The 20,838-nt window shown below is 41.0% G+C and overlaps 1 long non-coding RNA gene across 1 annotated transcript in view; it reads right to left on the minus strand.

The window, feature by feature from the left end:
* LOC131081571 (uncharacterized) overlaps positions 1 to 13,009 on the minus strand; it is a 30,236-nt gene extending 17,227 nt beyond the window's left edge. The window contains exons 1-2 of the long non-coding RNA XR_009114271.1: positions 12,910 to 13,009; positions 11,828 to 11,879 (exon numbers count right to left, since the gene is read on the minus strand). This is a non-coding gene — a long non-coding RNA (uncharacterized LOC131081571). The remainder of the gene's footprint in view (positions 1 to 11,827; positions 11,880 to 12,909) is intronic.
* Positions 13,010 to 20,838: the final 7,829 nt, after the last annotated feature.

A 20,838-nucleotide genomic window follows, 5' to 3' on the forward strand; every position in this document is an offset into this window, starting at 1 on the left:
TGGACTCATCTTTCCCCTTCCCAGCCAAGGAGAGCTGATAGAAAGTATGAATCATCCCACATGTTTGTGTGGCCATGTACCTGGATTTGAGGCACAGCACGGAGTTTGTGCTTTGTTCTGATATTCTCTGGGCAAAGAGGCTAAAGGCAGTTAGACCAGCTTGGTCCCCATCTCACAGCCAGGGTGATGGACCATAACTCCTGGGAGATATCAGCCTTGCCCTCTCTGGGGTCCCAGCAATGTTCATAGCTCTCATTTGGGAGCAAGACAAGGGTTGAGGAGACACCAAGGTCCACCAAACTCTGAGCCCTAGGTCCTTCCGGGCACTCTAGTTCCTTCTGATTTGAAGGCTTTTCCTATCATCACATCTGCCTGTCTCCCTGCCCTGTTTTTTCTTCTCTGCTCCTTTTCTTTCTCTCCTCATGCACCCTTCCAGCACCTTCTTCCTGGTAAAATGCAGTACAGGGAGGCAGAACAGTCTGGCATTGGCCTTTCAATATATTTAAATACCAGCAATTCACTGAGCTGGAAAATTGTAAATCTGCAATTTTATTGAAAAAGGTGGTCACCCTGTTCTTTGGAGCCATGTTCAGAGACAGCAGCATAATTAATGGAGCTTTATTCAACACAGAAGCAAAGAATGGCAAATTTATTAAGACCGGTAAGATGATATTTTTAATTTCTAAGAAACCAACTTTCCATATCTAGTTTTGCTTATTGCTACATGAAAAGAAAGGCTGTTTAAACCACCCTGTGCAGGTGAAAACATTGTTTTATAATTTTTTTTCCCCTTTGAACTAACACGGGTGAGGACAGCCGCTGACACTGAGGGATTACTAATGTCTTCTAACCGTGTGCGTGTGGTGCCTGCTCTGCACTGTGTCTAGACACCTTCCTAGCATTTCATGTAACAGTGTTTCAAACCAAACCAGAGGCAGACCAGTGCTGTCAGTACAGCTCATTTTAGTTATAAAGGGCATGCTTACTTGATGTGCTGCTGGGAAAGTTAAGCGAGGCACTCGAGCCATAAAAAAAGCTTTCAATTGGGCAGTATAAAAGGGGAGGCACAAGCCACCAAGTGGAAAATAAAGGGGAAAGGTTTCAAAGGTAGGACAGGAGTCTTTCACATACAGGGTGAGTATAAATGAAATTAAATGAAATGAAATAAAGCTTGTCATCATCCTTTTTACAAAATGTGGGTGGACTGTAGTAGCTGTAGTGAATTATGGCAGTGCTGTGAATTATGTGTGCAAAGAGCTACTAGACAGATGACATAACTCCAGTCTAGAGGATTAAAGGGCCACAGAGCTGTACAGCTGGCCACAGAAATATAGAAGGTATAATGAAAGACAAAGCACCATCTTCTTTGGGGAAACCCTTTTGAATTGGACATGGTATGAACTTAGAGTGCAGCACCTCCTCCAGAATAACTAAAAGAACACATCTTATTATTCTGACTAAGAATACTTTCTCCCCAAATTAGCAACACCATTTTCACAGTGACATGTCTTCCAGAATAAGTCCTTAAGCAACTAAGGAAATAAATACTCTACAGAGAGGATGGGAAATATAGCAGCTCTACAACAAGCTCTTAGTTGCTGGTGTCTGCTTCCCTTTTCTAGGTAATTAAGATTTCGTAACACCAAATAGAAATGGTTGGCTGGGGGCCTGACACTTCAGTGCTCTTGGAAAGAGTTCTGCCAAATAAACATAACTGAAATGCCAGGAAAAAACCTGACTTCTTCCATCCTTTCTGTTCTCCTTATTCTGGCAGTGCTGTCATTCAGTCTCCATCATTCTGTCATCCATCATTCAGGACCTGAGTCATGTGCTTAGTCCCTCATTTACACATCAAGCCCTCCAAACACTGAGCATAGCTGAAAGGGTGTGAGCTAATGGTATCTGTAAAGAGAAACTATTAATTCAACCCCATGATATTTAAAAATATCTAGATATTTAAAAGTAGAAGAGCATTTCAGTTTATTTCCCTACCCATGTTAAGCTGCATCATTTATGAATATAGCTTGTGGACTAAAACAAGATCATCTGCTGTGAGCTTGAGATACCAAATTATTATCGCCTGTTATGATCTTCACAAAAATATTTGGGAAATTTATATATTAATGCTATATTTTGTCAAGAATTCTCTCTCCTGTTAGCACCACAGCCTCTTCCGGTTCTTATTTTCTGTGCTCTCAGTAGTTGCATATGGTTATAGCAAACCAGGCCTGATGAACCACGGGCACTTTCAAACTTGTTTCCATATCTGGGTGCAGCACTCAGTGAGAGGAGCCACTCAGGCATATGGCCTGTAATAAGCTGAGCTCCAGTGAGTTGGAACCTCCTGCTTCAATAGCTACTTGGCCATTTGTTTTCTTGCTGCAGCACTTTGATTGGTTTCCTCCCTTTGACAGAATGATGAAAGCAGCTAGAGGGTTTATGTACCACCTCTACCAAATGTTACCCATATTCCAGTAGTCAGGTAGAAAATGAGGAGATGATAAGGGAAAAGGTGCCCACTGACTCTGGAAGTCCTGAGCATTAAAAGCTTATATCCTGCTGGAAGAGAGACTAATATACATACAGACAAAACTTCCCAAACCAACTATGGTGGCCTTTGTTGATCTTTCAGCTGAGGTTGTCCATGCAGCAACTGGCAGTCTCAGTTTTCTCTCTTACACCAAAACTGGAATAATTATTTTTTCCAGTATATATCTTTGGCAATTATTACAGAATGTAGTTTAGAAGCACATCAGCATAAAGGTATTTGAATAGTTTAATCACCTCAGTGAAAAATATAATTTACAGCAAACAGGAGACAAAGCTAGTGCAATGGCAGAATAGGAAATAAGACTGGAAATTTTCAAACAAATGTGTGGAAAAAATATAGGCCTTTGAGCAATGCAAACATATAACAGAAACAAGCAAGAAAAAGCTAAGCCTTATTCCCGGCCTAAAGAATGCCAAGTCGTATAATTTCTGAGGAGAATTCAAGGGGACTTCCAGTAAATTTGGCCTTGTTTCCTTCCTCTCATGCCTGTATCTTAAGCACACAAGCTGATCAAATGTTCATTGCTACTGAAGATACAGGACAACAGCTGTGTTGCCTTTTGAGCCCTAGGACAGCACAGGGAGAGTTCTACATTTGTCCTAATTGGAAGAAACTGAAAAGTTTTACTTCAAACTGTTTTGCAACAGAGAGGCAAGCTTTCAGTTGCAGTGAATTATTCATGAAATGGTTCTGCTTCCCAGAGAACATTTCAATTTTTCATTGAAAACCTGAGCAGGCAAACCAAGAAACTGCATGAAATGCTTCAATTCTGAAGAGCCATCACAGCACTCCAGAGATGCCAGTCTGTTTCTTTGTTGGGGACTTTGCCTCTCCCCCAAATTCCATTTCCCAAATACACCAGCCAGGCAACAGTGCTGATGCATACCTCCCCAACTATGTGAGAAAGGAGTACTGTTAATTAGGAAAGATGAAAAGAAGTCAAGGAGCTTTAACTGTGTGTTTATTTGTTGGGACTTGAAAACTTCTACCACCTAACTCTGTCATTGTTTCCACTGGATAGGGTGCAAAAATGCATGAAGAGAGGGATATGTGGAAGAAAAATGGGCATGAAACCTTTCAACTGCAGCAGCTAGTTTGTGTAGGAAGTGGAGCGGAGCTACAAGGCCCTCCAAAAATGAACAGGAGAGTCACTGAAGGATGAGAAACCAATGAGCAGAAAAAGAGGCCACTCAGTCTTGCTCAGTGACAGCCATAGGATGTGTCAGACAACTCTCACAGACATGTCAGCTCAGCACCCAGTCTAAAAGCAAGATGCGAGTGAAAGTGAATATGTAGTGTGAAGGTGAAATTATACCCAAATAGAATCACAAAATAGTACAAAGATTCAGAAGAAAGCTCTTTGACATTCTCAAGCCAAAGGTATTCATTGACAAGAAAAGCAACTTAAAATCAATTGCTTGACTGTACATTCTTTCTAGAACAAATTGCCTTTGATTTCTCCCACCAGAATCTCAGCTGGTCTTAAATAGCTAATTTCCGTAAAATTCATGCCCATTTGAGCCTCTTGCCCTTAGTGAAGTGGCATATTATCTGAGGTGAAAGATCCATCCTTTCGTTATGCTTAAACTTCTGTTCAAGCAGCAAATACCATGAGCTGGAAGCTTCAAAAGTGGCAATACTTCCTCTCAGCTATTGAAAAAACAGAGGTAAGAAGTCAGTTTCATTCCTGAGATCAAAATAAAAATGGCATTTAGTTTTGAAAAGACAAAGGAATCATCTGAAGCAAGGCAAAGACTAGGGATGTTAATGTAGGGGAGCTCTTAAATGTATCTGTAAAGAGGATAAGAGATAAACATACAAAAGGAGTTTGACATATTTCTCGGAGGGAGAAGTTATGAATGACTGGATATGTTTGAAACTTGGTGTGATGACTTTCAGAACCAAAAGATCAAGAGATTCTTGATCAAGGGAATCTAGGAGAGGCAGAAAGAGAAGCATGGGTGAAAGAATATAAGCCCATAGCAAAATACCTTTCTCTCTGTGTGTCAGAATACCTTTTTCTCTGTGGTGGGAAGGAAAGGTCAGAGATATATGAGCACCTGTCTTTGAAACCTAGGTGGCTTCCACTGATAGCATCAGAAAGAGTTTGATTTGGGCTCTGTTTGAGGAACAAGTCCTGATCAATTCTCATCTGAGTGGTCCTTATGTACTCATCCTTCTGTACAAGGGAAAATAATTGGTTATCTGATCAGATAAGGAAATGCCAAACAGGATACCTGATTATAGCAGAAAGCTCATCTATGGAATTAATTAGCTTCATGATTCTCTGAGTCACATAGAAAAATAGAAAAAGATACAGAAAATTATTAGATGCTGACAAGGAATATACAGGATTGTTTTGACTGCTCCAAGTGATTCTCAAGGCACAAAGTTCAGCAGTGCTTCTAGAGCTGCTCCATAAAAACCCGGCATATGGTCTCTCCCTAGCTTAGTGGGCAAGTTTGTCTGCAGAAAACATGGATGACATGGTCACTGACAGGAGCTCAGTGACAATACACAGAGTAGCACAGTCAGAGATCCACAATTACCCTGCCTTTGGCCATTCCTTTTCTCTCAGTATTGGCCATGCAGAAACTAGCTGTAACAGCAGAGGAATGTCTAACATAGCTGAGAGGTCATGCACCACGCCCTGCTGAGGTTTTATATGAGGCTGCTGCTGTGCATGGGTGCTGCCTGCCTGGCTGACACCTGTTGGCTCTGTCCCTGTGCCAGGGCTCACTGGCTCAGCTGCTGCAGCTGCCCACAGACACTGCTGTGCTCGTCTTTGGGCAGCTGACCACAAAATGACAGGCAGCAACACTTCTTTCTCTAAGACAGAGTGCTGGCAACAGTTTCAAATTCCATGTTGAATATTCCCCTGTGCGTGTGTGCGCATTCTGTTACTTGCAGTATCTGCTTAGAAGTATTAAAGCAAAATGTCTTTGTCAGTTCTTTTTGTATTTGACAATTGCTGATGTCATTTTACATTTGTTTGTGAATCGAAACCTGTTTGCTGCTGAGTCACAGAAGAAGGCAAGACATAATAAATACATCTCCTAATCAAACCAGAAAGTTGTGGATCACTGGAATTAGAAAGAGAGTCTTTTTTTTAACCAGCAACAGCAGAACAGAAGGACCCTGTTTCCTGTGCAGAATTCCCTGTCACTCACATGCTTTGACTGATGTGAGTTGCATTCCCGAAAACACAAATGTGACTTTCAAGAGCCAGTAGCAGATACTGCCCTTTATATGGAAACAGGAATAGAGGAAGCCCAGCATTCCCCATATAGGCCCCCTTATGCAGCTGTCTGCTGGAAGAAATTATAAAATGCAAACCAGGAAGCTGAAGCACAGAATGATAACTTTCATATCCATGTTCTGATTTCCAGAGTGTTTATCCTTCACCCTCATAATTCCTAAGTCTTTCAAATGCGTTGACCAAGGCACGAAGTATTTGAACCCTTGTCTGCATTTTTAAGTTTTAGGAAAATTCTACTATTGCTAAGACCAGAACATTTCCGATTCACTGGGAGACAGCAGCACCACAGGAGCTGACTGTGTATCTACATGATGTTGAGTCATTGCTACTTGATTCTCTGAGACTGAGAGGACATGTCCATACAGTGTGTGATGATAGAATTCTTAGAAAATTGGCGGGCTGTAGAGTCCACTGAGACATATGCCATCCTTGCAAATACAGTCAGGTGAAGTAATAGCTATAATGAGGACACTGAGCTAATGAATGAAAAAAATGGAGAGCAGGACCGTACTACTACCTTGTAATCTCCACAATGACAGTAGGAGATTACAAGGTAGTCCAGCTGGATTAATAGTAGTAGTCCAGATGGAATAATAACACAAGATATCTGTTCCTCAATATAAATTAAAGGCTTTCTTGGATCTCTATGGGTCCAAGAGAATGAGAGAACAATTACTAGGTGATCTCAGACTTTTTAGCGACACTATGTAAACCTTCCAGTGTTCTTCACCAGCACAGTAAAAAATATTTTCCTCAACTCTAATGGCTTAAAAAGAAGCTACCACAAAGTCCTGCATGTTTTCATGAGAGAAGTGGTGGTGCTGAAGTTCTGTGGAGATTCACAAGAAGGATCATGGTGTGCTTCTGGAAAAGGCTGGTCTCAACTACCCTAGTAGTGGATCAAAGCTCAAGATGCACTCAAAATGATCCCTGGAAATCAACTCTCACTAGCAAAAGAAGTGTGTTCATGGGTGCTCTGGCTTGCAAGTATTTTCTGTTTCTTACGGCCAGGTTTATTTTGCTGTAAAGGATTCACTGAAGCAGACAGCAAGGGAATGCAGAGACTTCCCTCAGGTCACAAAGAAAAGAAAGTATCATTTCCAAAACTGTAGTTGGCCACTCACCATGGTGGAAGGCTGTAGTACTAATGTAGACTCTTTTACATGCATAACTACCAATGTAATGCCTTTGAGAGGCATACAACACCTACTATTCTCAGCTTTCTCCTTTCCTCTCTTTTTGAAGTTGCCTCACATCCAATTCAGTGCTGCTACTTCCAAAGTCCATTCCCCTGAGGAAGACCAGAAAGTCATTCTGGTTTTCCCCATTTTATTTGCATCCACAATAATTATTCAGGCAGTAATTGAAGGGACTTTGAATATTTATTAAAACTACATCAAAGGTGTAGCACTGTTTTTTCTTTCTATATGACCTGCAAGGAAACAAAACGCCCCAGATAATTGCATTCAAGTTCAGGTTATTTAGTCCCATAGCTTCCATCTGGGTATTTTTATCTACAGTGGTGATAGACAGGGTTTTGTTGTTGTTCATGGGTAATTTAGTTCTCTGCATGTGTTTCAAGCATTTTGCTAAGAAGCCACATTTTTTGTAATGACATTGATGGCAAAGTTTCTTCACCAACAGCCCCTCTCTGAGGTCCTACACTGTCTGAGGGGAATGGTCTCAGACACAATTTCTTTGGAGGCCAAAAGGTACACTATAGCTCATTATCTCAGAGAAGGACTCCAGAAGGATTGAAATCTGCAAGTTTGCTCAATGTGAGCAGCAAAGAGAGGCTGATCCCCTGCCAAGCAAGAAAGTTAAAGCTATGAGAACATCAGCCTGCTAAGCCACTTGATTGCATACTAAGCAGGGATAAACACATTTTATTCACTGCAACATGATAGCTTCAAATAGATATTCAAAATATATATCTGAAATAATTTCTTCTACTCACATTCTAAAAAGATGTCATTGCCTCAGTGCCAGGGGAGCATATTAAATTATTCCTTTGTCATACCTTTTTCATGACTATGACATTAATGGAAGAATAAGCACAGTATTGACAGATGATTTATCTATTTATTTCAGAAAAATCTATGCATTGATTAGAAAATCATTAGCATCAACTGGTCTCAGGGCTTTCTGACTGTTTATAATTCTTAAAAATATGCATATATTCTTTCAAAAAAATAAATGGAGGTATGGTTTTGTTGTTAAGTATGAGCTATGATTTTCCTTTGTTACAGGTTATGGCAGCAAACTGAAATAGATGCCATTCTGAACTCAAAAGGGAGTTAAAACTCCAGCAATTTAAAGTTTTTCTAGTGTCTGGTTCATCAAGGACCTCAGACTACCTTGTCTGGGGCTTGATATTTTGGTAATAGTTGTATGTTTAAAACCCTTTTAGCTTTCATGGCATAGGAGTTTAAGGGAAATGCCTACCACTGTCTGTCTGCATCTTTCGCAGTGCCTGATGTTGGAGTACTTAACGAATTTATTTCCCTCCAACACAACCACACATGAAAAACTGAGGATTTTGGCTGTTCCAGCATGTCTATTGTGTTAGGGTACTGTTCTTTACTTACAGAAAGATGCAGCCTGGGTCATAAATGGGGTTCACCTCATTTTAGTGCAGATGTGGAAACAGTGAGGAGGCTTTATCCTTGGTGTTTGGTTTTACTTCTTTGAGAGGACAGATCTTTCTGTTTAAGCTGTCTTCCGAATAGTTGGGATTCATTAACCTGTGGAGCCATCTTTTGTGCTTGTGCCTCACCAGCCTCTAGAGCATAAGGGATTAGATTTGACTAGACATTTAACTTTTCTGACAGCTGTGACTAGTGGAGCTGAATCCCGCTGTAGGTAACATCTTCTGCTGGTTTTATTTGTCAGGGCTGGGTCCAACTCATTTTAGCACACTGTTCTTGCTCACCTCCTGTCTGTTCTGTACACTTGCCACAATCAGTTAATTCTGTATGAGGCACTGTCTTTCTGCAGTTCCATATTGTATTTTCATTGGTTTTTCTTCCTGCACCACCTGAAAACTATTAAAACCATAAAGTGCTTCAAAACAAGCAGGTGTCAAAAAGAAATCTCTCTTCTAAGTATCCCACTTGCTGCTGGCAGCTATTACTTCCAGTTACAAGTCAGACAATTTAAACTTTGTCTAGATATCTCCCACATTTCTAAACTACTGCCTTCCTGATGGAGCTGTTACTTTTGCTGTCCTGTTCTTCCACTCAGGGTGGGTTTTTCATATTATTCCTGTTAACATATCTTGTTGAGTAATTACTCAGGACCAAGGCACCTGGCAGATGTCTCCTGCTCTCAGTGCCTGTGTCCCAGCCGATTGGCACTTAGTTACAGAGGTTGCACAGGGCCAAACTGCTCTGTCTGCACTGGTCCTTGCTTATCTGGATTGGGGAATGTATTGCAAAATTTTGCAAACCTCCCCACAAGGTTCCCACCCAATCAGGGTTTTTTGCCTTTTTTTTTTTTTTTTTTTTTTTTTCCTTTAGTTTTGGCTGGTTATTTGGGGTTTTTTAAAGAGCCAGTAAGAGGATGGCAAGTACTCAGATCATCCTCATGATGTTCAGAGAGGAATCAGACTTCAACCTGAGAATGAATTCAGATGAAAAGTTGTCTGTCCCATTGCTGACAGTAAAAATACAGACTGATATCAACAGTCTTGTGACTCAATAATACAAAATTTTTGATTTTATGATTTGTGTTATGTAATGCAAACCCAAAAGGATTCTGTTGATGTAATTTCTGAGGGGTCATTTTTAGATGCTGATTTTAAACACAGTTTTGTTTTGACAACTTAGAGATAAATTCCCTGCTTACAGAAATGATGGGTTTACACAGAGTCGTGTAAATTATTTTGATGTACAGCAAACCTTAGTTGTTATTCTAATCAGGTCGCAGTACATTTGACGTATAACTCCAGTCCTCCATTTACACCACAGCACATAAAATTGTGCACATTTGTGCGCATATTTATACTTATAAATACATATGTCCCCAAACTGTACATACAGGTATATGTATACACACACCAAAACTTTATACACAAAAGTATATATGAAAATATATACACAGAAGCAGATGTATATAAATATAAATCTGTGACCTCTAGTGATCTATAATAAAGAACTACAAATTTGATAGGAGACAAATACAATTTTCTTTTTTTTTTTTTTTTTTTTGTTCTTTTGTCTGGAATGGGTTACACACCCTGTGAATGGAGCTAAAGAAAAGCATAATTTACAGCACAAAAGGGAAATGGTTCTAATGTTTATGAATCACTACTGTCAAATTTCTGCAAGTAAAATACAATAGACAGGGTATATATACACAGCAGCCCCCTTCATGTTTAAAACATTCTAGAGAGCTTAACAAGTGATAACCTAAGATAAAGCTGCTGTTGGGTCAAAGAATGAATTAAACAAGTGTTGCCTTTAGTCTTGACATGAAAGCATTTACAGAGCCAATGTTCTAAATCTCTGCTGGCAGAATATTCAGAGGTAGAAAACGATAGAGCACTTAAGATGCACAGGCCCTTTCAGCTATGGATTTATAATGATATTTCTGTAGAGCATTTGTAGAACACAAAACCTGACTTGGGCAGTAAGGAAGTAATACCTCAGCTGGATATGTAGGGACTGGAAATTAGATATGCAGCTGGAATTTTAAGAGCTAATGAAAACCTGAGAACAGTTCACCTTCATGGGGATGGACAGAAACAGCATCTGACTTTGTGAACCTTCCCCCCCACCCTTTGCTGCTTTCTTAAATTCACACGACTCAAGGCTTTTTCTTTCTTATACATTTTGCAGGTACACTTCATGATTATACAACTGCCAGGCTGAAAGCTCCTAAATGGGTGTCACTAGTGCAATGGTTCAGTCATAGTTCATTCAAGAAACTGCTTCCTTTTATGCTGGGTGAATCAGCCTGAAGCAGGGGAGAGGGGAATTTCCCTCTGTGCCCAGTCACAGAATGTAGCTGAGCAGTTTATTGTGTTGCTGTCATTGTGTGGACAGACACCTGTCAGCCAAGATTTACAAAACTGGAAAGATCTGAGTGGATGCCCCTTCCTATACAGCATCAGAAATCTGAAGGATGGTTATGGCTTGCAGCTGTTCCTTGGCTGATCCCAACAATCAATCCACATCTTTGTTATGGGCCATACTCTCTTATAGTGTTGGTCTAACATTATATTAGAATGCAATTAATTAGAACATCTCTGTTGTTGAACCTCAAATGTGCTTTTAAATAAATTGCATTCACTTTTAAAAACTCCATTTCAAGTGTAAAAAGCCTCCAGGGAAAACAGAGTGGATAAGAACAGAGAGGAAACTGTGAGGATGCTTAGAGTTAGCCAAGACTCCAATCCCAGACAGAAGCCTTTCATCACTCAAAAATTTTCATGTAAAATGTGGAGGTAAGGACTAAATTGTCCTTGATCGAGATTTGAGTTTTTGAACAATGTGTTTCAGGATCATCCCAGTTAAGTGTGAATGTGGATAAATTTGAAAGAAAGTGGACTTTAACTGCTTCACTCCAGACTTGCTATCCAAATCTCCTTGGTTGCCCACATTCCATCAGTGTCATGACTTTTGTTTGCCTTTCCGTAAGCTCTAAAAATGCCCAGTATTCCTGACTGCACACAAAACCTCTTTCTGAGCATCTACAATCTAATGAGATTCTGAAAAATTTGTGAACAAACACTTGTTATAGAGTACAGCTCGCCCACAGGGACAGGATCAGACACCAAACAAACCAGACAAGCACCTGTATTTCCTATGAGACACTGCTGGTTAGGAAGGGCCATGCACAGGATGCCCTCAGCATCCTGCCAGAGACCAAGCACATCCCTCCATGCTGTGCAAGGGGCCCTAACCTTGGCAGGACATCTAGCCTAAGCCCAAGGTCCTCCCCCTGGGCTTACTGTACCTGCACAGAAAAATGCAATGTGAGAGACTAACAAAATCAGAAGCAGTAAGGGCACTCACCTGCACTCTTGGAGATGTTGGGAGTTCAGGCCCTCTCACACAAAAGACAAACCTTTGGACAAAAAATTGAACTTTACAAATCCATTCCTTTGTGCAGATCCCATTTATATCCCCGAGACTTATGTAAGGTGTAGCAGCACCTTCACTCAATGCACTGTTTCATTTTTACCTTTATAAATGGCTCCAGGGAAGTTTACCTGAAGAGCAGGTGCTTCCCAAGGATTGGCAGCTGATAGCAGTAACTCATTAGCACTGTAGGTGAATGGGCTGCACCTCACATTTCTTACCACACAGATCACTTCTCTATAGTATAGAGCCAACCACTCCATGATAATGCTGCCCAGTATCACTAGGTGTAAAAACTGCTTAAAAGGCTGCTGCTAATACGTACTGGAGGTTAATTGCAGGACTAGGGAAAGCTGATGTTTGCCTGAAAACAAACACAATATACATTTGTAGTGGGAAGTTGTAAACAAGGAGGCATGCTGGGTAGGTAGCCTCAAGCTAGCAGAATTTTTAAAAAATCTTGAGACTTGCCTTTACATTATTTATAGGCTGGAGAAGATTCATTGTTTGTGAAACAACAGGAAGCCTTTGTGCTACATCTATTGACAAACTGAAACCTTCTTGGAGTGAAATTTGCTTTGATATCCTGTAGAGATTTCCTCCTAAATTCTGAGTTTCTTAAATATGCTGCTCTGAAGACTGCTCCTTCTCTCACATGCACATTTTCTTGCTATGCCTCACATGGTGCGTGAAACATTTCACAGTAAACTAAACCCCATGTGGTGGGAGAGAATTATCAAGGGTGCAGGGTATCTTTAAAGAGAAAATTAGTAAAACATTGATTCTTATTAACTCAAATAAAACCAAATATCATTAAAGCACTAGCAAAGAGTGAAAAATCTGTGATGTACACAAAGTTGATGTGTTCTCTGCAGAACCCAGCATAAGCTAAACATGTTACTTTTATAATATTATCAGAAAGCAGGGAACAAAGAAAGAAAGAGAACAGAAAGACTAATTCCTCCCCCAGGAAAACAAGACAAAACACTGTGTCCTAAGAGAATATTCCTACTCACTGTGATCCTTTATCCTTCGTGGCAATGTGAGAACAGTCAGCAAAGGCTCAGTGGGCAATATTCCATTGCTTGTAACTCTTCTGAAGTCCAAGATAGCACACCAGAGATTAACACAGCCCATATCAGACTAAAAACCGGGTTTGCATTTTATATATTGTGATTTATTGAACTGCAGTAGCCCCTAGAGGCTCTTGGTAGGACTGCTGTCCCATTGTGCTCCATGTGCTAACAGGAGAGGACAATGACGGAACAATGACGGAACTCTTGGGCCCTCACTTGGACTTCACTGAGGTCTGGCACAAGCTCAGAGGTTTTCTGTGCTTCCTTTCCAGAGATGAGCTTCTTGTCCTCTTTTGTATGAATCACTGAGTGATGTTCTCTGATAAAGACCCTCCAAGTTGGTGGAGTTACTACTACACACAGCTTGCAGTTTTCACCAACTCATCCTCACCTGTTGCAAACAAAATCTCCTTTGCCAGAGGGAAACAACGACCCTGCCATGTTGTAGATGGGCTTCACAGCAGAGATCTTCTATTAGCCAATCCCAAGAGCTAAGGAAAAAACAACAACAACAAAGATAAGAAGGCAAAGCTAGCAGTACAGCTGTCAGAAAAGCACTGGAATAGTCAAACAGGAGCTTCAGTCATTCCCTCTGGGCTGGGAAGAGAGATATCTTGTCATGTGGATCTGTTAAGAGAAAAGTAATTAAAAACTAAGGAAAAAAATAAAAGGAGACCAGCAGGAGTAACCCCTTTAGAACAGATGCTTTAAATTGATGGACTTATTTTTCTTTATGTGGGGAAAGTTGTTTTGTTTTGTTTTTTTTTTGAAAGGGGGGGTGCTTGTGTTTCTTCTTTTGCATTGCCTAAGTCTTGAAACTATTCAGTAGCTCAAGAGAGTGCTCTTCACTACTAAATAGACTTTATGCAATACGAAAATATCACTACATACTGCAGGGACAGGCAAAGGATGGAAGTAGATATGACAGTAATGCTGGATCCCTGCCCATTAAATATATCTGAAAACAGCCTCTGGTGCAGCTGGCACTGGCTAATAGGCAGTTTAACTTTCTCAGCATACTGTTGAGTCCTAAATCTGCTTTGAGCACAGTAAATGGCTCTTGCTATACGGAATGATGTGTTTTATATAAGTAACATTTTCTTTTTATACTAAGTTTCTTCAAAGGATGTTAAATAACTTTCCAAAGCTCATTAAAATCTTGCAAAATCAGTAAATATATTTTTAAATTATGTTCAATGCAATCATTGAAAGCAGTATGGCTTCTATCACGGAGATTCATCCCAAGGTGGATTTACTGTGGTACATTTAAAATCCAGAGGTCTGAAATTCTAAAACACTACTCAATCAAGTGGGAAAGGATGTGCATGACAAAAACACGTGTATCAAAAGGACAGCAAAGAAGGCTCTTGCTTTCAGAAGATAATCTTCAAAAATAAGAATGACCTGTAAAAACAAGTCTTTCTGATGAATCTAGTTTGTCTGAAACAATCGAGGAATTTCAGCAAGAATCATAATTTTCTCTATAAACCAAAGGCTGATCCTTTCAGTACATGGCTGTATCCTGGCCCAAGGGGATTAGGGCTTCCTAGTCACCTGCCAACATCAGCTCTGCAGAGCTTTCCTCAGTGACTTCTTCTATTGCAAGTCTTTGCCTATCAACACTCACTGAGGCTGCAGGGAGCTCACACCTCAAGATTTTCAGTTGTGGCAATTTAATGCCAATTCCTCTGCTGGCTGTGACATGAGGTCCTCAGAGGGAGATGTAAAAGGCACCTCTTTGCATGTGTTTTTCTCAGTAGGAAGCCAAGACTGGTTTCTGCTCCTCAAAGATAAGCACTCAGAGAAGAGGACAGAACAAACAGGAATGAGCAGGAAAAATCATCCAAGCACAGAGTAGAAGAGTAAAATCTGACTTACCAGAGTGTGTTAGTGTGTTACTGCTATAGACACATAGGAGATTAAGGGGATAGAATATAATCCAACCACAACCACTTGTTCTGTAGCTATCTTTTCTTTTCAGTTAAAGAAATCCAAATAAATTCCAAATAAATTCACTTTTCAACATTTTCGCTCTCTAGTAGAGGCTCAGCAGTGGAGGGGAGGCAGGAACCCTGTCAGTCTGCTGGGGGCCAGACACTCAGCTAACTGTGGAAGGGATGCTCCTTGAGTACAGGTTGCACAAAGCCCACTCTATGCTCATGGACCAAATTTCATACCTTGAACCATGGGCTCAGCCAGACATTTGTTCTTGCTAGGAATATGATTATTCAGCTTTTCTTTGGGTTTGATCTACAGACCCCATGCACAAGTGTATGGGCTCAAGGCAGGAATGCTTAGAGACTTCACTTATCCAAAAACTGGGATATAATATAAATTACATAGAAGGTAAGCAGTACAAATAATCATTTGTCACATCAACATGTGAAATGGGTGGTATTAATAGCATGTCTAATATTTTTGTTAACTCAGAAAAGATGCCCTGGAGTGGTATTACTAATGACAGCACTTCATTGTTATGTAGATGTAGCTTTGAGCCAAAAAGTGGAGTGATACTGCTCATACTACATTTTTGTCAAACAAAGACAAATCTAGCCTTGCTTTTAGCATCTCTATAGGACTAACTTTTTTTATCTATAAGATCCAGAACAGTTGGGGCTACCCTTCTGCTAGGTATGACCAATACAAATTTAGCAAGAGCAGTTGCAATGTACTTAGAGATGTAGGGATGACCTTAGGATCCAGCCTCCCTGGATCCATTCTCATCTGCCTACCACAGAAGAAAATCTAGCCTGACATAGCTTTTGCACAGAAAGTGAGCAAATCCTAAATATTACAGTTGTAACCCCACTGCTACCCTAGTGCCTCCACTAAACTCCTTAAACACAGTTCTTCCAGAGAAATGCTGACAATAGGAGCAGAAACCATTTCCTGTAATGTGCACTTAGAACTAGCCCAGAGCTAACCAAAATATCCCCAGCACCTGGTGAGCACTTCAGACCTGCATAGTTTCCAGCTCAGAGGGAATTCACAGAGCTCCAAGACTGTGCTATTTGGTGGGCCACTGCCACTTGAAGTTGAGAGCAGCCTGCAGTATGTAATATAATAATGTGTTTTCCTTGGGAGTTTAAATTTTCCTTCAGTCCAGGCTCTGTAGCTAGTTTGCACAATGTAATTAGCAAAATTTGTTGCTGCAGTTGGAGTTTGCTGTAGTGCTTCAGTCAGGCTATGTGAAGCACAATCGAATCTAATTCATTTTGTCCTGACTGTATGGACTCCACAACACTAGTGCAAGTAAAGTATTATAAAAATCCATTTTTTTTTGTCACCACAGTAAAAGCTTTGCCTATGAACACCTACACAAAGCACGCCAGGTGTAAAAACAGCAGCCATTTTACATGTTCACTTCTAGAAAAGCATTTAACTTCACAGACTGAGAGAATGCAACATGGGACAGTTGTGGGTTTAATTCAGGCAAATATCTTCTGTGATAGAGGGTGTAATCCTTAGAGAAGGGTTCTACCATTTTAATCACAGCAGTAGAGTGGTAGAAATCTGTGTGTAGGCAAGTGATAAATTCTGAGAGCCTATTCTGAGCTATCACATTCCTATGCTCTCACTTTGTACTTCTTTTTACAGCCCTCCATGAGTTAGGATGAGCTATAACACAATGTTGACTTAAATGAAGGCAGAATTTGCAGGTGGGGCATGCTGAGAGAGGTTTGTATATTTTGGGTGGGTGCTCTGTAGCTCTTTAGCTCCTTCACTTCTGACTTGTAAATAGCAAAAACATTTGTTATTCAGTTTTCAAAGACAGCATAATGTGTTGGTCTATCACACTCTGTAAGTTGGCTGTCAATAGGAACTTCTGAAACAGCCCACCCCTTCATGGCTGGAAAATACTAAACAGCAACTACCCAAATGTAAATGCTTGCCTTTTTTGTTTTTCAGAAAACAAGAAAGCAAAATTTGAACATTGCCTTTTCCAATAAAGATTCTTTTATGTGCTGACACTTACAAACTTTTTAAATATCACCACCTTCTAGCTTCATTCACTATACCACCATTAGCTTTGTGCTCTGAATAGCATGGTTAAATCATTGTGAATGCTGTAGTTAAATTATTAATGTTGCCTTGGTTGCTAATCCAGTGCTGACTGCTTGTTACTTTGGATTGTGTGGCTGGCTACAGCTCATTGCCTTTTGTCCCTGTCTTCCCAGGGTACCATCTCTAACCAATTACCTAGTCTGATGCTTCTTCTTATTCTTGCTAGCTTTTCCTTTGGCATCACACCAACAGTGCTAATAAAACCTGGATTGGACCTGGAATAGGGAAGCTATATTTTTTTCCACAAAGAAAGCCCAGCTCAGTCTGAAGCACAATAGGCTTCTCTGCTTTGCCATGTCAGACCTTGGCTGAGATACTGAGGTGGACTAATTACTGCTATTACTTTCACCTACACCCAGGGAGGTAAACTCTTACCACATGGCCAAGGTCATGCTATCAACAATTCCTTGTATCCATGCAGGCCCTCTGGACTTGAACCAGCAACCCAAAACTGAGTCTATAGCCTGCACAAATTCCTAGAGCTATCTAATGACTTTGCCAAGGATTGTTTCAGCAGCATCCTAAATAAGTCCCTTAAACCAGTCAAGTCAGTAATGGATCATTTCAAACTATTTTCCTCTGAACCATTTCATTTTGTTTTTTATGACATTCAGTGTTGTATTGGTACATCTTCAGTATACCTTATATAATACACAGATAATAGATAAGAACTGTTTACAATACTTTAAACAACCCATCAAAATTAAATGTCTCAACATTGTATTTTGAATTTTCTCCATAAAAAGTAAAGAAATTCAACTTGTGCAAAATACTCTGATTTATGTAAAACAATATGTTTAATGGACAGTTGGAATTCATCTACTGCTACAATAGCTAGAGGCACTACTGTGATACCTTTATTTAGCACACCATAATACACTTGGATGTTGTTTTTTTAGAAATATCAATTAGTTAATTAGTGAATTAACATTCGAAGGTTAACCTGACATACCCAGAGCATCAAAGGCTACTTACTTTGTGGATCTGAATATTCTCTCCCTTCTATGGGATCCTTGGGCTTGATTTGGCTGTTCGCTGGCTGTGCTGGATCACAGAAACACAGAATATTAAGGGGTTAGAATGGCCCTTAGAGATTACCCAGTCTCAACCCCCCTTCCATGGGCTGGGCACCTCCCTAGACCTGGCTGATCCAGGCCCCCATCCAATCTAGCTGTGACCACTGCATCCACAACCTCCCTGGGCAACTGGTTTCAGTGTCTAACCACTCTCACAGTAAAGAATTTCTTCTTAATATCTAAGATAAATTTCCCCCCTTTCAGCTTATACACATTATTCCTTGTCCTTTCACTAGAATTCCTGAGGAAGAGCCCCTCTCTGTCTCCCCTGTAGGTCCCCTTCAGACACTAGAAGGCTGCTATGATGTCTCCACACAACCTTCTCCAGGTGAACAGCCCCAGCCCTGAGATTAGCTCAGTTGGTTAGAGCATGGCACTAGTAGTGTCAAAGTTTTGGGTTTAAACCCTATTTAAACCCTATTCAGGTAATGCACTTTGGAGTTTGACTGAAAGGTCCATGTGGGTCCCTTTTAATTTAGAATATTTTGTTGATTCTTTCCCAACCTGTCGTTTGACATGCTCCACTCCTCTTTTCAACTTTATGGTCCTCCTCTGGATTTGTTCCATGTCCTTATGTTGTTGGCACCAGAACTGTGTGCATCACTCCAGGTGGGGTCTCACAAGAGCAGAGCAGAGGGGCAGAATTATCTCCTTCTGGCCATACTGCTTTTGATGCAGCTCAGGATGTGGTTGGCTTTCTGGGCTGTGAGCACACTGCTGACTCGTATTGAATTTTTCATCAACCATCACCAAGCCTTTCTCTTTAGGGTTGCTCTCAATCCCTTCTCTGCCCACCTGTAGATGTGTCTGTGATTACACCAGGGACATCAGGTAGGAACCTGCACGTCTCTGTTGAACTTCATGAGGTTTTCATGGGCCCATCTCTGAAGCATGTCCAGGTCCTTCTAGATGGCATCCCTTGTCTCCAGTGTGGTGACTGCTCCGCAGAATGTGATGTCTTCAGAAAACTTGCTGAGGACACACATGATCCCGCGGTCCATGTTACCAACAAAGATGCTGATTTCTGGCTCCAGTCCTGGCCAAAGGCACACCACTTGTCACTGGCCTCCATGTGGGCAATGAGCTGTTGACCACAACTCTGGATATCATGGCCCATGCCTGCTTTCCAAACCTTGGGAAGCAGAAGCACAGATGTGCCCACTGCAGTGACCTTGATGGGAGCCTGTCACCCATGGGGCACTGGAGTCCAGGAGAGCAGAGCAATGCGAGCTCACCACAGTCATCTCCTCTTTGCAAGGAAGTGCTCATGCTAAGAGAGCTGTTTGTGTTTCATGGCACCACGTAATGCCTACTTGTTCCTTTCATGTGTCAGGAACTCAGGATCTAAGTGGAAGAGGCCTGCGCTGAAGTGATTTTCTATCTATGTTCTAAATATGTATTTCTTTATTTATCCATACCTATATAAATGTATTTATATAAAATCCTCATTAGATGGTTTTGCCCATATTTGAGAGAAAAGATGTTATAGTGAAACACCAAACAGTCTTATTTGCTTTCCTAGATAATGTTATTCCTTGGTATAACTGGGAAATGAAAATTAGCAGCCTTTGTCAAACTGAGGGCAGCTAAAGTGCCAAGAAGGAGGACAAGCCACAGCTTCTAGAGCAAAGAACACAAGGCTGCCTACCACCACCATCTCTGCTGCTGTAGAAAGCCACCCCAAAAGAGCCCATACCAGCCCAGCAGAGGCAGCACTCTCTGCCCACCAGGCTACTCGCAATCCCTCTGGGGAAGGTTGATCTCCTGCCCACTCTTGGCAGAAAGCTCAGCAGAGGAAACTTTTGTACCAAGTGTGTTGGGCAAGCCAGGCTGCTGCATTCTGATTTTGACCTAAAAAGAAAATCAGCAAAAAGCAGCAGACAGATGTATTGCCTTCAGCTACCATCAAAGATCCCCTGCTTGACATCTGTATCCATACAAAGGTCTTTGCTGTGGAGATTGAAGCAGATGCCAGGCCCTCCTGGAGCTTTTTCAAGACAGAAGACCTTTAAAGTTGACTGCCTGCTATGTCTTTCACCTCTTTATCATCTTGTCTCTGTAACAATTTGCTACTTATAAAGTATGATAGCACCAGTAAGTCAAGTAGCTCTTTGCTTTGGCCTTCTTGTGGAACATCTGTCATGGGAAGCCCACTGCTTTCAGCAGTCTTGTCAGAACAACCTTCTGGGAGAGAGTGAGGAGAGCATTTACTTGTAAGTGGCAGGAACAGGGATTCATCCCAGAGGGAATATTTTTTTTGCCTACACCACAGAAAAAAGCCATTCCTGAAAAAAAATGGCTTACAAGGAATTGTTGAATTACTGGCGAACTAAGTTTTCCCCAGTGACAGGCAAAAGCAAAAGATATTTGCTATATATCAGTCAATGTTATTTGCCATCTGGTAGTAAAGGGCTCATTCCCACCTGTACTGACAGTCCCAGTCCAAGAGTCATCCTGATCTCTGCAGCAAAAGCCATGAGGAGCCTCTCCTTGGTGCCAGTGAGAGCTCTGAACTGAGGCTCCTCAGTAGCCCATTGTGTGCCAGGTCAGCTCAGGACTGGCCAAACAAATGATCTGCTTTGGGGCCAGAGGAGGGAGGGACATTTTTTTGACTCTCTGTTTCTTAAAAAAGAGCAGATAGAACTTTATGACAGAAAGAAGGGAGAAAAAAATCATTAGTATGTAGGATTCATTTATATTTTACAAGAAATCTGAAGCAAAACTGAAA

The sequence above is a fragment of the Melospiza georgiana genome, chromosome 3 (assembly GCF_028018845.1).
Source record: "Melospiza georgiana isolate bMelGeo1 chromosome 3, bMelGeo1.pri, whole genome shotgun sequence".
Taxonomy (NCBI): domain Eukaryota; kingdom Metazoa; phylum Chordata; class Aves; order Passeriformes; family Passerellidae; genus Melospiza; species Melospiza georgiana.